The sequence below is a fragment of the Tachyglossus aculeatus genome, chromosome 5 (genome assembly GCF_015852505.1).
Source record: "Tachyglossus aculeatus isolate mTacAcu1 chromosome 5, mTacAcu1.pri, whole genome shotgun sequence".
Lineage (NCBI taxonomy): Eukaryota > Metazoa > Chordata > Mammalia > Monotremata > Tachyglossidae > Tachyglossus > Tachyglossus aculeatus.
The window spans coordinates 10,300,111-10,318,435 of record NC_052070.1 but is presented as its reverse complement, the minus strand read 5'-3'; positions in this window follow the sequence as shown (position 1 = coordinate 10,318,435).

Here is an 18,325-nt window from a genome sequence, read left to right as displayed (position 1 = left end):
AATGCCAAACCACCACTCTTCCCACCTTCAAAGCCCCACATCTCCTCCAAGAGGCCTTCCCCGGTTAATCCCTCTTTTCCCAGGCTCCCTCTCCCTTCTGCATCATCTATGTCATTGGATCCGTGTCCTTTGGGCATTTGATATTCGCCCCACCCTCAACGCTGTGGCACTTAGGTACAGATGTATAAATCATATATTCTATACTCTTCATAGTCTCCCCCTCTAAACTGTAAGCTCATTATGGGCGGGGAACATTTCAGCCGACTCAGTTGTACTGTCTTCTCCCAAGCGCTTAGCACTGTGCCCTGCACATAGTCAGTGCTCCATAAATGTCATTGGTGATGATGATGAAGAAGAAAACAGCTGTGAATTATTTTTCTTCTAATTGATTTGTAGGAAACGAAAGCCAAGACTCCTAACTTGACTGCTAAAAAAATATTCAGGGCTTCTCTGACTCAAACCCCATCGATGAAATCCGCTTCCGCCAAGGGACCCGTAGACCAGGACCCCAACAGGGGGCTTTGGGTGAACCAATCCAACATCTTCTCCAGCCTGACCTTACAACCACAACTTGCCAACTTGAGGGATAGAAATGCCCAGCCCAGACAAACATCAGGACAAAATCATCAGCATTTAGGGGCCTCCCAAAAGAAAGATGCCACCAGAATCATACCGATTTTTAAAAAACTGCTACAGCCGAACGCGAAGAGCCCCAGAAAGGTCAACTTAAAGAAAAATCAGCATCCGACCCGAGAATCCAAGTTGTCCGCAGCTCAAGCTATTAAACCCGTTTTTGGCCCGCCAGCCAGAAAAGGCAATAGCAGCAGTGTCCTTCAGGTGCATTCTGGAAATACCAATCCGAAAGGGCTCACGGAACTGTGGAATACGAAAACAAAGCCTCATCGTCTCTCATCCCAAACGGATGCGAGTAGAAGCCCCCTCCAGCCCTCCGACAACTCTGTCGTTCGCCCAGCGAGCAAGCCAGATTTGGGCAGGAGTGCAGTTGCCAAAGAGGTCCAATCAAAAAAGAGAGGAAATGTATTAAGCAAACGCCCTCCACAAGCTTTAGAGAAAAGCCAGAAGTCCAAAAAAAGAAAAGGACAATTTAGTACCTTCGAGGCAGATGCGGAATCTCCAGGGTGTTCGCAACCATCACCTCCGCCAGCGGAGAAACAAAAGAAACCAGCCCGTGCTACTCTTGATCAAAGCCACCGGCCAAACAAGTCTAAAAGAAAGTCTACAAATGAACGTTCAGAGACTTCCTCTCACAAGCAGAGTCATCACAAATTGGCTAATTCTTCAGCTCATCAGGTAAGCAATCAATCAATCAATCGATGGTATTTATTGAGCACCTACTCTATGCAGAGCACCGTACTAAGCACTTGGGAGAGTAGTCAATGGTATGAATAATAAACAATAATAATAAGGGCATTGGTTAAGCACTTATTATGTGCCAAGCACTGTTCTAAACGCTGGCGGGGAGGAGGATAGGAGGAAATCAGGTTGTCCCACATGGGGCTCACAGCCTTTATCCCCATTTAACTGATAAGGTAACTGAGGCACAGAGAAGTTGAGTGACTTGCCCAGAGTCACACAGCTGACAAGTGGTGGAGCTGGGATTAGAACCCAGGACCTCTGACTCCCAAGCCCGGGCTCTTTCCGCCGAGCCACGCCGACGGACGTGTTCCCTGCCCATTACGAGCTGACAGTCTAGAGGTAATAGTCAAAGGTCATTTCACTTGTCGAGTGTTGATCATTGAATGAGTTATCCCGTATTCGTTCATACATTCGGTCAGTCGTATTCACTGAGCTCTTACCACTGTACTAAGCGCGTGGGAGAGTACAGTACAGCAATAAACGGAAGCATTCCCCTCCCACAACGAGCTTACAGTCTAGAGGGGAGACAGACATTAAGAGAAATAAATAAATTGTAGAATTTATAAATCAATTAGCAAATTAAATTGTAAGCATTCAAGTAGTTAGCTAATTTAAAGCATATCCAACTGACTCAGCACCCACTTGCAAATGAGTCAGTCTAGAGGTGTTATAACAGTGCTTGGCACATTGTAAGCGCTTAACAAATACCATCATTATTATCATTATTATTATTATTATTTGGAAACCCTAATTCTCGTCCTCTTAGGAAGTTAAAACTGCAGGTCAGGGATAGAGCCCGAAGTACACCACGTAGATCAATAAGCAGTGATATTTATTGAGCGCTTCCTGTGTGCAAAGCACTGTACTAAGCTCTTGGGAGCCTTTTAGACAGTGAGCCCACTGTTGGGTAGGGACTGTCTCTGTATGTTGCCAATTTGTACTTCCCAAGCGCTTAGTACAGTGCTGTGCACATAGTAAGTGCTCAATAAATACGATTGATGATGATGATGGGAGAGGACAATATAACAGAGTTGGGAGTTGCGCTCCCTGCCCACAGTGCTCTTACAGTCTAGAGGGGCTCCTCATTTCCTCAATTTGATTCTGTGCTTCTTCTGTGGGTTACAAAGATACAGATATTTTTTATGGTATTTGTTAAGAGCTTACGATGTGCCAGACACTGTACTAAGCACTGGGGTAGATACAAGGTTGTCAGGTAGGACACAGTCCCTGTCCCGCATGAGGCTCATGGTCTAATCCCCATTTTGCAGATGAGTTAGCTGAGGCCCAGAGAAGTTAAGTGACTTGCCCAAGGTCACACAGCAGAAAAGTGGCAGAGCCAGGATTCTTCTCCCTCTCTAGACTGTAAACTTGTTAACGGGCAGGGAACGTGTCCCTCTAGACTGTGAGCTCGCTGTGGGCAGGGATTAGTCCCTCTTTATTGCTGTATTGTACTTTCCCAAGCACTTAGTACAGCGTGGCTCAGTGGAAAGAGCACGGGTTTGGGAGCCAGAGGTCATGGGTTTTAATCCCAGCTCCGCCACATGTCTGCTGTGTGACCTTGGGCAATTTACTTAACTTCTCTGAGCCTCAGTTTCCTCATCTGTAAAATGGGGATTAAGACTGTGAGCCCCCTGTGGGAAAACCTGATCACCTTGTATCCCCCCAGTGCTTAGATGAGTGTTTTGCACATAGTAAGTGCTTAACAAATGCCATTATTATTATTATTCTCTGAGCCTCAGTTTCCTCATCTGTAAAATGGGGATTAAGACTGTGAGCCCCCTGTGGGAAAACCTGATCACCTTGTATCCCCCCAGCGCTTAGATGAGTGCTTTGCACATAGTAAGTGCTTAACAAATGCCATTATTATCATTATTATTATTATTAATCCCGGCTCCAGTACTTGCCTGCTGTGTGACCTTAGGCAAGCCACTTAACTTCTCTGGGCCTCAGTCACCTCATCTGTAAAATGGGGATTAAAAGCATAAGCACCACATGGGACAACCCGATCACTTTGTATCCACCCCAGCTCTTAGAGCAGTCTTGGCACAAAGTAAGTGCTTAACAAATACCATAATAATAATTATTATTATAAATACGATTGATTGATTGGTTCTTCTTTACAGGAAGGAGTAGTCGATTTGAAATCCAGAACCATTTTCATCTAGGACGGGGATGCAGACCAACACATAAAGAAAAATCAGGTAACCTGTGAAAAGAATTCCATATCATAATCTTTATGGTTTCCAGCTCAGAAAAACAAGTTGACTGCTCCAGCTCCAGCGTGGCTTAATGGCAAGAGCCCGGGCTTAGGCGTCAGAGGACGTGGGTTCCAATCCCGGCTCCGCCACTTGTGCTGTGTAACCTTGAAAAGACACTTCGCCTCTCTGTGCCTCAGTAACCTCATCTTTAAAAGGGGGATTAAGACTGTGAGCCCTAGGTGGGGGAACCTGATTACCTTGTATCTACCCTAGTGCTTAGAACAGTGCTTGGCATCTAGTAAGTGCTTAACAAATACCATAATAATTATTATTATGATTACTATTATTATTATTAACTCTCAGAGAAAAGCTCACTCCTGGGCAGGGGCCTTCATTCCCACTCCAGCTGTGTCAGTAAATCATATTTAATGAGCACTTACTGAGTACAGAACACTGTACTATGTACTTGGGAGAGGACAACAAAACAATATAACAGGCACGTTTCCTGCCCACAGTGAGGTGATAGTCTAGAAAGGGAGGCAGACATTCATAGAAATGAATAAATTACAGATATGAACCTAAGTAACTAAGCCCTCCTCTCCTCCCAATCCCTTCTGCGCTGCTCTTACTTGCTCCTTCATTTGTTCTCCCTCCCAGTCCCACTGTTGGGTAGGGACTGTCTCTATATGTTGCCAAATTGCACTTTCCAAGCGCTTAGTACAGTGTTCTGCACACAGTAAGCGCTCAATAAATGCGATTGATTGATTATGTGGATATCTGTAATTATCTATGTATTCATCTATTTATTTATTTATATTAATGCCTGTCTCCCCCTCTAGACTGAGAGCTCGTTGTGGGCCGGAACATGTCTGCTTGTTGTTCTTATTGTATGCTCCCAAGCGCTTAGTACAGCAGTGTAGCCTAGTGGATAGAGCATGGGTCTGGGAGACAGAAGGATCCGGGTTCTTATCTCGGCTCTGTCATTTGTCAGCTGTGAGGCTTGGGGCAAGCTACTTAACTTCTTTGGGCCTCAGTTACCTTAACTGTAAAATGGGGATCAAGATTGGGAATCCCATGTGGGGCAGGGAATTGTGTGTGGCCCGATTAACGTGTATGTACCCCAGTGCTCAGTGCAGTACCGGACACAGAGTAAGTGCTTACTTACCAAGAGAGAGACCATAAAGAAATTGAAAGAGATTGCATTTCCCAAAGCCAAGGAGCTGAAGAAGGAGCTGTTGACCCGCTACCCCAAAGAGTTTGCCGAATATAATGGGAGGAAGGTCAATCAATCAATCAATCGTATTTATTGAGCGCTTACTATGTGCAGAGCACTGTACTAAGCACTTGGGAAGTACAAATTGGCATCACATAGAGACAGTCCCTACCCAACAGTGGGCTCACAGTCTAAAAGGGGGAGACAGAGAACAGAACCAAACATACCAACAAAATAAAATAAGTAGGATAGAAATGTACAAGTAAAATAAATAAATGAATAAATAAATAGAGTAATAAATATGTACAACCATATATACATATATACAGGTCAGTAGCAGTAGTAGTAATAATAATAATAATAGAAGCATTTGTTCAGCGCTTCTTCTGGGTCAGGCTTGGCTAGAGAAGAAGTAAGACGCTGCTATATAATATCATATAGACGCTGCTACATAATAATAATAATGGTATTTAAGTCCTTACTGTATGCCAAGCACTGTTCTGAGTACCCAATGCCAAGCATCATCATCATCATCATCATCATCATCAATCGTATTTATTGAGCGCTTACTATGTGCAGAGCACTGTACTAAGCGCTTGGGAAGTACAAATTGGCAACATATAGAGAGAGTCCCTACCCAACAGTGGGCTCACGGTCTAAAAGGGGGAGACAGAGAACAAAACCAAACATACTAACAAAATAAAATAAATAGGATAGATATGTACAAGTAAAATAAATGAATAAATAGAGTAATAAATATGTACAAACATATATACATATATATAGGTGCTGTGGGGAAGGGAAGGAGGTAAGATGGGGGGATGGAGAGGGGGACGAGGGGGAGAGGAAGGAAGGGGCTCAGTCTGGGAAGGCCTCCTGGAGGAGGTGAGCTCTGTACTAAGCGCTGGGGGAGTTTCAAGATAAGCGTGGCTCAGTGGCAAGAGCCCGGGCTTTGGACTCAAGAGATCGTGGGTTCAAATCCCGGCTCCGCCACCTGTCAGCTGTGTGCCTTTGGGCCAGCCACTGAACTTCTCTGTGCCTGTTACCTTATCTGTAAAATGGGGATGAAGATTGTGAGCCCCCCGTGGGACAACCTGATCACCTTGTAACCTCCCCAGCACTTAGAACAGTGCTTTGTACATATTTATTACTCTATTTACTCTATTTATTTATTTATTTATCTTCCTTGTACACATCTATTCTATTTATTTTATTTTGTTAGTATGTTTGGTTTTGTTCTCTGTCTCCCCCTTCCAGACTGTGAGCCCACTGTTGGGTAGGGAATGTCTCTATGTGTTGCCGACTTGTACTTCCCAAGCACTTAGTACAGTGCTCTGCATACAGTAAGCGCTCAATAAATACGATTGATTGATTGATTGATTGATTGCTTAATAAATGTCATTCAAAGAAAAGAAGCAAACATAAAAAATGATCCAAGGTGAGGCAGATTGCCTCTAAAACCATTCCTTCTTAGTGCTGTCCACACTCTCTCAAACCTTCTGGAAAATGAATATGGCCCTGACTCATTAGAGAATGAAGGGAATCCTGAGAAAATCAATCAATCACGTTTTTGAGCGCTTATGTGTATAGTGCACTCTACTAAGTGCTTGACAAAGTACAATGCAACGGAGTTGGAAGAAATGGCAATAATCCTTCAATATTTTCATGATCATTCCGTTTACTGCCTAAAATCAAGGCCCAACAAAGCAAAGGACCCTTTTACATTTAGATAGGGCTCTCTGGTCACGGCATCAGATCACTCGGTAAATCAATCAATTATATTTATTCAGCATTTACCTGTGTTCAGAGTACTGTACCAAGAGGTTGGAAGGCTCAATGGAAAGAGCCCGGGCTTGGGAGTCAGAGGTCATGGGTTCAAATGCCTGCTCTGCCAATCGTCAGCTGGGTGACTGGGCAAGTTACTTTACTTCTCTGTGCCTCAGTTACCTCATCTGTAAAATGGGGATGAAAACTGTGAGCCCCACGTGGGACAATCTGATCACCTTGTATGCTCCCCAGCGCTTAGAACAGTGCTTTGCATGGAGTAAGTGCTTAACAAACGCCATTATTATTATTATTATTATTATTATTATCATCATCATTACAGTGCTCTGCACACAGTGTGTTCAATATTCATTCATTCATTCATTCATTCAATCGTATTTATTGAGTGCTTACTGTGTGCAGAGCACTGTACCAAGCGCTTGGAAGTTGGCAACATATAGAGACGGCCCCTACCCAACAACGGGCTCACAGTCTAGAAGGGGGAGACAGACAACAAAACAAAACATATTAACAAAATAAAATAAATAGAATAGTATGTACAAGTAAAATAGAGCAATAAATCTGTACAAACATATATACAGGTGCTGTGGGGAGGGGAAGGAGGTAGGGTTGGGGGGATGGGGAGGGGGAGAGGAAGGAGGGGGCTCAGTCTGGGAAGGCCTCCTGGAGGAGGTGAGTTCTCAGTAGGGCTTTGAAGGGAATACGATTGAATGAATGATCTGGGGCCGGGAGTGGGGATGAATAAAGGGAGCGAGTCAAGATGATGCAGAAGGGAGTGGGAGAAGAGGAAAGGAGGGCTGAGTCAGGGAAGGCCTCTGGGAGGAGATGGGCCTTCAATAAGGCTTTGAAGAGGCAGGCGAGAGTCATTGTTTTTCAGATATGAGGAGGGAGAGTGATGGTCTGTCAGATATCATCATCAATCGTATTTATTGAGCGCTTACTGTGTGCAGAGCACTGTACTAAGCGCTTGGGAAGTCCAAGTTGGCAACATATAGAGACAGTCCCTACCCAACAGTGGGCTCACAGTCTAAAAGATATGAGGAGGCCAGAGGCAGGACGTTCGGTCAGGCGGGCAGGCTCAGCATGGGTCCGCCCCACGGCACCCACGTTCCCTGGACTTTGAATCTGCGTGTCCATTTCCACAATCCCCCGGTGCCAGTCTCCAGTGACCCAACCCCGCTCTCTGAGCCGAGGGGCAGCTTCGATTGATTGATTGATTGATTGATTGATTCCACAGCTCGTTCTTGGCAGGAGGACCAGACCGCAGTCCGTGGGTTGGCATGCCTCACTCTCACTCCCTTACTAATAATAATCATCATCATCATCATCAATCGTATTTATTGAGCGCTTACTGTGTGCAGAGCACTGTACTAAGTGCTTGGGAAGTCCAAGTTGGCAACATATAGAGACAGTCCCTACCCAACAGTGGGCTCACAGTCTAGAAGGGGGAATAATAATTATAGTATTTGTTAAGTGCTTACTATGTGCCAAGCCCTGTTCTAAGCGCTGGGGGAGATACAAGGTGATCAGGTGGTCCCCCGTGGGGCTCACAGTCTTCATCCCCATTTTACAGATGAGGTCGCTGAGGCACAGAGAAGTTAAGTGACTCGACCACGGTCATGCAACAGATAAGTGGTGGAGTCAGGATTAGAACCCGTGACCTTCTGACTCCAAGGCCTGTGCTCTAACCACTTCACCTCCTCCAGGATGCCTTCCCAGACTGAGCCCCTTCCTTCCTCTCAATCAATCAATCAATCAATCGTATTTATTGAGCGCTTACTATGTGCAGAGCACTGTACTAAGCGCTTGGGAAGTACAAATTGGCAACACATAGAGACAGTCCCTACCCAACAGTGGGCTCACAGTCTAAAAGGGCTCACACTCTCCCCCTCCTCCCCCTGTCCATCCCCCTCATCTTACCTCCTTCCCTTCCCCACAGCACCTGTATATATGTATATATGTTTGTACATATTTATTACTCTATTTATTTATTTATTTTACTTGTACATATCTATTCTATTTATTTTATTTTGTTAGTGCGTTTGGTTTTGTTCTCTGTCTCCCCCTTTTAGACTGTGAGCCCACTGTTGGGTAGGGACTGTCTCTATATGTTGCCAACTTGGACTTCCCAAGCGCTTAGTACAGTGCTCTTTACACAGTAAACGCTCAATAAATACGATTGATTGATTGATTGATTGATTCGCCGTGCTGCTCCCTTCTCGCGGGTTCCCACTGAAAACAAGAATAAGTGTAGTGCTTAAGCGCTTACTTTGTGCTGGGCACTATACTGAGCACTCGGGGAGATACGAGGCCATCGGGTCTCCCGTGAGAAGCAGCATGGTGTAGTGAATACAGCACAAGCCTAGGAACCAGAAGGTCATGAATTCTAATCCTGGCTCCGCCACTTGTCCGCTGTGTGACCTTGGGCAAGTCACTTCTCTGGGCCTCAATTCCCTCATCTGGAAAATGGGGATTAAGACTGTGAGCCCCACGTGGGATGGAGACTTCCAACTCAATTTGCAAGTATCCACCCCAGTACTGCAGCGTGGCTCAGTGGGAAGAGCCCGGGCTTTGGAGTTCGAGGTCATGGGTTCGAATTCCGGCTCCGCCACACGTCTGCTGTGTGACCTTGGGCAAGTCACTTCACTTCTCTGAGCCTCAATTCCCTCATCTGTAAAATGGGGATTAAGACTGTGAGCCCCACGTGGGATGGAGACTTCCAACTCAATTTGCAAGTATCCACCCCAGTACTGCAGCGTGGCTCAGTGGGAAGAGCCCGGGCTTTGGAGTCCGAGGTCATGGGTTCAAATCCCGACTCCGCCACACGTCTGCTGTGTGACCTTGGGCAAGTCACTTCACTTCTCTGAGCCTCAGTTACCTCATCTGGAAAATGGGGATTAAGACTGTGAGCCCCACGTGGCACAACTTGATCACCTTGAATCCCCCCCAGCGCTTAGAACAGTGCTGTGCACATAGTAAGCACTTAACAAATGCCATCATTATCATTATTATCAGCATCAATTGTATTTTTTGAGCGCCTACTGTGTGCAGAGCACTGTACTAAGCACTTGGGAAGTACAAATTGGCAACATCTAGAGACAGTCCCTACCCAACACTGGGCTCACAGTCTAAAGGGGGAGACAAAGAACAAAACCAAACATACTAACAAAATAAAATAAATAGAATAGATATGTACAAGTAAAATAAATTAATAAATAAATAGAGTAATAAATATGTACAAACATATATACATATATACAGGTATATATTATTACTTAGTACAGTGTCTGGCACATAGTAAGCACTTAAGAAGTACCGTAAATTATTATTATTATTTTTCACAGTCTAAGGAGGAGGAAGGATGGAGATTGAACCCCCATTGCAGGTGTGGGAACTGAGGCCCAGAGAAGGAAAGTAACTTGCCCAAGGTCACACAGCAGACATGTGGTGGATCCTGTATATATGTATATATGTTTGTAAATATTTTTACTGTATTTATTTTACTTGTACATACTTATTCTATTTATTTTATGTTGTTAATTTGTTTTGTTTTGTTGTCTGTCTCCCCCTTCTAGACTGTGAACCCGCTGTTGGGTAGGGACTTGTACTTCCCAAGTGCTTAGTACAGTGCTCTGCACACAGTAAGCACTCAATAAATATGACTGAAGGAATGAATCCGGGATTAGAACCCAGCTCCTTCCGACTCCCAGGCTGCTAGTGAATAGTGCCCAGGCCTGGGAATCGGAAGGATCTGGGTTCTAATCCAGGCTCTGCCACTTGTCTGCTGGATCATTGGGCAAGTCACTTCATCTCTGGGCCTCAGTTCCCTCCTCTGTAAACGGGGGATTAAGAGTGAGAGCCCCTCGTGGGACAAGGATTGTGTCCAACCTGATTAACTTGCTTCTACGCCCGTGCTTAGAACAGTGCTTGGCACATAGTAAGCGCTTAACAAGTACCAATCAATCAATCAATCGTATTTATTGAGGACTTACTGTGTGCAGAGCACTGTACTAAGCGCTTGGGAAGTCCAAGTTGGCAACATCTAGAGACGGTCCCTACCCAACAGTGGGCTCACAGTCTAGAAGGGGGAGACAGAGAACAAAACAAAACATATCAACAAAATAAAATAAATAGAATAGATATGTACCAGTAAAATAAATAAATAAATGGAGTAATAAATGCATACAAACATATATACATATATACAGGTGCTGTGAGGAAGCGAAGGAGGTAAGGCGGGGGGGATGGAGAGGGTTTTTTACCATAATTAAAGAAACAGTTGCACACTTGTGTCAAGGCTAGAGTACTAGAACACAAAACTACTAGAACTCGAGTCTTCCAAAACTCGAGGTTTGTCAAGATTATAACCACTGCATCATGAGAGAACTGAGGGTCCATATGTGCCGTCTGTAGGAAAATGAAAGCAGAAAAAGCATCATTGGAATACATAATTCTGATTTACTACAGTGTTACATTAAGAACTTTCTAGAGGGAGAAAATGGAATGAGATTTTCTGACTAATTTTTAAAGCAAAGAATAATTACAAATCCCCTTTTTCTATTGCTTTTCAGGTGGTCTGCATTCGGAGTATAATGAAGGCGGTATTCCGGGCACGTGTTTCTATGTAATCTACAATCTTTCCCAGGAACTCTAAGTTGTCTTGTTTATTTCTGAAAATTGGCAGCGACAACCTGAAAATATAGTCAGGTTTTCATTGTCCCTACTGCTTTTTAAACTCATGGCAACTTTACTAAGGCAACTCAGAATATGTTCAAAGGAATGAAAGGTTCAGCTGCAGATATAAGCTCCTCTAGACTGTAAGACCATCCTGGGCAGGAAACATGTCTAATAATAATAATGGTATTTCTTAAGCGCTTACTATGTGCCAGGCATTGTACTCTCCCAAGTGCTTAGTACAGTGCTCTAAGGCACACAGTAAGTGCTCAGTAAATACCATTGATTGATTGATTTGTCCTTCATATTAAAAGATAATCCAGAAGGGTGAACTTTGAGCCGTAGATGCTGAACTTTGGGCCAATGTGTCAGTGCTGGCAGTTCTTTAGTAGTTTATATTAAGTATTTATACGTCGATGATATTTGTTAGAGACAATGAATCAGAATTAAACGTGTTTTCTTAATATCATATTACATATTGTTCACCTGGCCAGATTTGCCTCCGATTCTGTTGTCAGAATGTGATTACCAGTTTAATATGGAGTTAAATGATCACCCAAGTCTTCTTAGCATTGGTTAATTCAAATGTTAAATTAAAAATAAACACATCTTGTCCAAGCTGTACTTCTCCCTACCTGTTTTGAAATACTGCACAATAAAGGTGTTTAAAGCACAGGTCTCCGTCTTGTAATGTAAGTATGTATGTAATGTAAATGCAAGTATGTCTTGAAAATTATCTTCCATATCATGTGCCTGAAGAGAAGCCGCGTGGCACAGTGGAAAGGAAACGGGCTTGGGAGTCAGAGGTCATGGGTTCTAATCCTGGCTCCGCCACTTGTCAGCTGTGTAACTTTGGGCAAGTCACTTCACTTCTCTGGGACTCAGTTACCTCATCTGTAAGATGGGGATGAAGATTGTGAGCCCCACGTGGGACAACCTGATTACCTGGTATCTACTCCAGTGCTTAGAACAGTGCTCGGCACATAGTAAGCGCTTAACAAATGCCATCATTATTATAAGCCAAGTGGCCTAGTTGAAAGAGCCCATTCATACGATCGTATTTATTGAGTGCTTACTGTGTGCAGAGCACTGTACCAACCACTTGGAAAGTATAATTCAGCAATAGAGAAAATCCCTGCCCACACCGGGCTTATGGTCTAGAAGGGGGGAGACAGAAATCAAAACAAGTAAACAGGCATCAATATAAATAAATAGAATTATTGGTATATACACATCAAAACAAGTAAAAAGACATCAATATAAATAAATAGAATTACAGATATATACATAAGTGCTGTGGGGCCGGGAGAATAATAATAATAATAATGGCATTTATTAAGCGCTTAGAATGAATGAATGAATGTGGTTTTTTTCGATGGCATTTATTAAGCGCTTACTATGTGTAAAGCACTGTTCTAAGCACCTGAGGGGGGGGTTACAAGGTGATCAGGTTGTCCCACGTGGGGCTCACATTTAATCCCCATTTTACAGATGAGGTAACTGAGGCCCAGAGAAGTGAAGTGACTTGCCCAAAGTCACACAGCTGACAAGTGGCAGAGCCGGAATTTGAACCCACAACCTCTGACTCCAAAGCCCGGGCTCTTTCCGCTGAGCCACGCTGCTTCTCCAAGAAGTGGGGGAAGAGCAAAGAGAGCGAGTTGAGGTGACACGGAAGGGCGGGGGGACCAGAGGAAAAGGGGGGCTTAGTCTGGGAAGGCCTCTTGGAGGAGGTGAGCCTTCAGTAGGGCTTTGAAGGGAGGAAGAGAGCTAGCTTGGCGGATGTGAGGAGTGGGAGGTGTTCCAGGCCAGAGGTAGGACATGGGCCGGGGGTCGATGGCGGGACAGGCGAGAACGAGGCCCAGTGAGGAGGTTAGTGGCGGAGGAGCGGAGGGTGCGGGATGGGCTGGAGAAGGACAGAAGGGAGGGGAGGTAGGAGGGGACGAGGTGATGGACAGCCTTGAAGCCGAGGGTGAGGAGTTTTTGCTTGATTTGTAGGTTGACAGGCAACCAAGGGAAATTTTTGAGGGGAGTGACATGCCCAGAGCATTTCTGTACAAAGATAATCCAGGCTACAGAGTGAAGTATAGACTGAAGTGGGGAGAGACAGGAGGATGGGAGATCAGAGAGGAGGCTGTTGCAGTAATTCAGTTTGGATAGGACGAGAGATTGTACTAACGTGGTAGTGGTTTGATGGAGAGGAAAGGGCGGATCTTGGTGATGTTGTGAAGGTGAGACCGGCAGGTTTTGGTGATGGATTGCATATGTGGGGTGCATGAGAAAGTGGAGTCAAGGATGACATCAAGGCTGCGGGCTTGTGAGACGGGAAGGATGGTAGTGCAGTCCACAGTGACGGGAAAGTCAGGGAGAGGGCAGGGTTTGGGAGGGAAGATAAGGAGCTCAGTCTTGGACATGTTGAGTTTTAGGCAGGTGGACATCCAAGTAGCGATGTCCTGAGAGCAGGAGGAGATTTGAGCCTGGAGGGAGAGAGAGAACAGGGGAGGAGATGTAGATTTGTGTGTCATCCACATAGAGGTGATAGTTGAAGCCTTGGGAGCGAATGAGTTCTCCAAGGGAGTGAGTGTAGATGGAGAATAGAAGGGGACCAAGAACTGACCCTCGAGGAACCCCTACAGTAAGGGGTTGGGAAGGGGAGGAGGAGCCCGCAAAGGAGACGGAGAATGAACGGCCGGAGAGATAAGAGGAGAACCAGGAGGGGACGGAGTCTGTGAAGCCAAGGTTGGATAGTGTGTTGAGAAGAAGAGGGTGGTTCACAGTGTCAAAGGCAGCTGAGAGGTCGAGGAGGATTAGGATGGAGTAAGAGCCGTTGGATTTGGCAAGAAGGAGGTCGTTGGTGACCTTTGAGAGGGTGGTTTCAGTGGAGTGGAGGGGGTGGAAGCCTCATTGGAGGGGGACCAGGAAAGAGTCGGAGGAGAGAAATTTGAGGCAGCGAGTATAGACGACTCACTCCAGGAGTTTGGAAAGGAAGGGTAGGAGGGAGATGGGGCAATAACTGGAGGGGGCTGTGGGGTGAAGGGAGGGGTTTTTTTAGGATGGGGGAGACGTGGACATGTTTGAAGGCATTGGAGGACATAGCCCCTGTCCTGCATGGGGCTCACAGTCGAAGTAGAAGGGAGAACAGGAGAACTGAGGCACAGAGATGTGTAGTGACTTGCTCAAGGTCACACAGAAAACAATCGGCAGAGCCGGGCTTAGAACCCAGGCCCTCTGACGCCCAGGCCCGTGCTCTTTCCCCTAGGCCCAGACCCATTCTGGGATTCATATGTTGGCTGCCGGCCACGGGTGAAAGTTGTTTTATTGTACAAATCCTGGCTCTGTCATTTGTCTGCTGTGCGACCTTGGGCAAGTCACTTCACTTCTCTGAGCCTCGGGCTCCTCATCTGTAAAATGGGAATTCACGTCTGCTGTGTGACCTTGGACAAGTCACTTGACTTCTCTGTGCCTCAGTTACCTCATCTGTAAAATGGGGATTAAAAGTGTGAGCCCCATGTGGGACAACCAGATTACCCTGCATTTACCCCAGCACTTAGAAGAGCTCTCCCCCTCGTCCCCCTCTCCATCTCCCGCATCTTTCCTCCTTCCCTTCCCCACAGCACCTGTATATATGTATATATGTTTGTACATATTTATTACTCTATTTATTTATTTATCTTACTTGTACACATCTATTCTATTTATTTTATTTTGTTAGTATGTTTGGTTTTGTTCTCTGTCTCCCCCTTCTAGACTGTGAGCCCGCTGTTGGGTAGGGACTGTCTCTATGTGTTGCCGACTTGTACTTCCCAAGCACTTAGTACAGTGCTCTGCACACAGTAAGCGCTCAATAAATACGATTGATTGATTGAAGAGTGCTTGGCACATAGTAAGTGTTAAACAAATACCATTATTATTATTATCATTATTACGCTAAGACTCGTGTGTGGCTGTGTCGGCCCTGATGATCTTGTATCTTCCCCAGCACTTAGTGCAATGCTTAGTACATAATAAGAGCTTAACAGATACCATCTTTTTTTTTAGAAGGTTATTTTGGGAGGGATAAAGAGAGCAGATGGGGCAAATTACTGTAGAGTCTTACTGCAGAGTGGGCAGGGAATGCCTAACGTGATTAACCCCGGGGCTTAGAACAGTCCTTGACACATAGTAAGCGCTTAACACGTACCATATTATTATTATTAAGTGATAACATGGACGAAAAGCTTCTGCCCATTGGTTCTAAGGCAGGCACTCAGTTCAGGGAATGCGTCTACCAACTCTACTCAGTCATTCAATCGTACTGATTGAGCACTTACCATGGATTGATTAAAGAGATGGGATTGAGGTGCAGTTGCTGGCTGACGAGGAGAGAAGCCTGTGACTGGGGCCGGGAGAAGAGACAGAATAAACCAGGGGACAGAGAATGGGCAGAAGTTTCTCAACCATGTTATCACTTCACAATAATAAGAATAATAATTTTGGTACTTGTTAAGCCCGTACTAATTTGCTCCAAAATCCATCTGTTTGTCTTTTGGGCAGTCCATGGTATTCACAAAACCAATGCTCAAGGTCACACAGAAAACAATAGGCAGAAAACAATAAGCGTTTAAGCGTCGGTGTTCTCCAAACACCGCATTTCAAAAACAAATCGTTGTTCTTTCTATCCTGCTTTTTTACTGTCCAGCTTTCGGATCCACGCACTGTCACTGGAAACACCAGAGAATCGACAGCTTGTATTTTTGTGGCAATTGTTACATCAGCCCGTTTCATGATTTTTTTCCGGGCTCTTCATAGCAAATCTTCCTAACATGAATATTCGGCGTGCATCTTGACTACTGATTCCTGTATTATTGATTATCGATCCCTAGAAAGAAAAAATGGTCAGCTAATTCAATCCACTATAAATACAAATCCCACAATCCCACAATTATTATTACAGTGTGATGCCGTAAACAGCCTCCTGAGGGCGCTGTTGCCTTCACCCTGTAATTAATTCATTCATTCATTCAATCGTATTTATTGAGCGCTTACTTTGTGCAGAGCACTGGACTAAGCGCTTGGAAAGTACAAATCGGCAACAGATAGAGACGGTCCCTACCCAACAATGGGCTCACAGTCTAGAAGGGGGAGACAGACAACAAAACAAAAGAAGTAGAAAGGCATCAATAGCATCAAAATAGATAAGAAGAATTATATAATAATAATGATGGCATTTGTTAAGCGCTTACTATGTGCAAAGCACTGCTGTAAGCGCTGGGGGGGATACAAGGTAATCAAGTTGTCCCACGTGGGGCTCACAGTCTTAATTCCCATTTTCCAGATGAGGGAACTGAGGCTCAGAGAAGTTAAGTGACTTGCCCAAGGTCACACAGCAGACATGTGGCGGAGCCGGGATTCGAATCCATGACCTCTGACTCCAAAGCCCGGGCTCTTTCCAATGAGCCACGCTACTTCTCTAAAAAATGCAAAGCACTGTTCTAAGCGCTGGGGTAGATACACAGTAATCAAGTTGTCCCGCGTGGGGCTCACAGACTTAATCCCCATTTTACAGATGAGGTAACTGCAGGCCCAGGGAAGTGAAGTGACTTGCCCAAAGTCACACAGCTGACAAGTGGCGGAGCCGGGATTTGAACCCATGACCTCTGACTCCAAAGCCCGGGCTCTTTCCACTGAGCCACGCTGCTTCTCAGTATAATAATAATTGGCATTTGTTAAGTGCTTACTATGTGCAAAGCACTGTTCTAAGCGCTGGGGAGGATACAGGGTGATCAGGTTGCCCCACGTGGGGCTCACAGTCTTCATCCCCATTTTACAGATGAGGTAACTGAGGCTCAGAGAAGTTAAGTGACTTGCCCAAGATCACACAGCAGACATGTGGTGGAGCCGGGATTCGAACCCGTGAAACAGCGTGGCTCAGTGGAAAGAGCCCGGGCTTTGGAGTCAGAGGTCATGGGTTCAAATCCCAGCTCCGCCACTTACCTGTGTGACTTTGGGCAAGTCACTTAACTTCTCTGGGCCTCAGTTCCCTCAGCTGTAAAATGGGGATTAAGACTGTGAGCCCCCCGTGGGACAACCTGATCACCTATCTCCCCAGCGCTTAGAACAGTGCTTTGCACATAGTAAGCGCTTAACAAATACCATATCTATATAAAGAGCATTAATAAAATAAATAGAATAATAAATATGTACAAATCTACACAAGTGCTGTGGGGAGGGGAAGGGGGCAGGGCAGAGGGAGGGAGATGGGGTGATGGTGAGAGGAGGAGGAGAGGCAAAGGGGGGCTCAGTCTGGGAAGGCCTCCTGGAGGAGGTGAGCTCTCAGTAGGGCTTTGAAGGGGGGCGGCCTAGTGGCTAGAGCCAGGCCTGGGAGTCCGAAGGTCATGGGTTCTAATCCCGACTCTGCCACTGTTGTGTGGCCTTGGTCAAGTCACTTCACTTCTCTGGGCCTCGGTTGCCTCATCTGTAAAATGGGGACCAAGACTGGGAGCCCCATGGGGGACTGGGACTGTGTCCATCCTGATTTGCTTGTATCCAACCCCAGCGCTTAGTACAACGCCTGCACATAGTAAGCCCTTAACAAGCACTATTATTTTTAATATTGTTATTAATGCCGGAAACGGCCTGCTGTAGGCGCTGTTGCCTTCATCCTGTATTGCCAAAGGCCGCCTGCTGAGGGCGCTGTTGCCTTCATTCTGTAATTCCGGAGGCCGCCTCCTGAGGGCGCTGTTTGCCATCGTCGCAGGATGCCGAAAGCTGCCTGCAGAGGGCGCTGTGTACCTCAATCGGCGCGATGCCGGAAGCTGCCTGCAGAGGGCGCTGTGTACCTCAATCGGCGCGATGCCGAAAGCTGCCTGCAGAGGGCGCTGTGTACCTCAATCGGCGCGATGCCGGAAGCCGCCTGCTGAGGGTGCTGTTGCCTTCCTGGCGCAATGGAAAGAGCGCAGGCTTTGGAGTCAGAGGTCATGGTTCAAATCCCGACTTCGCCAATTGCCAACTGTGTGACTTTGGGCAAGACACTTAATCGATCAATCAATCGATCGTATTTATTGAGCGCTTACTGTGTGTAGAGCACTGGACTAAGCGCTTG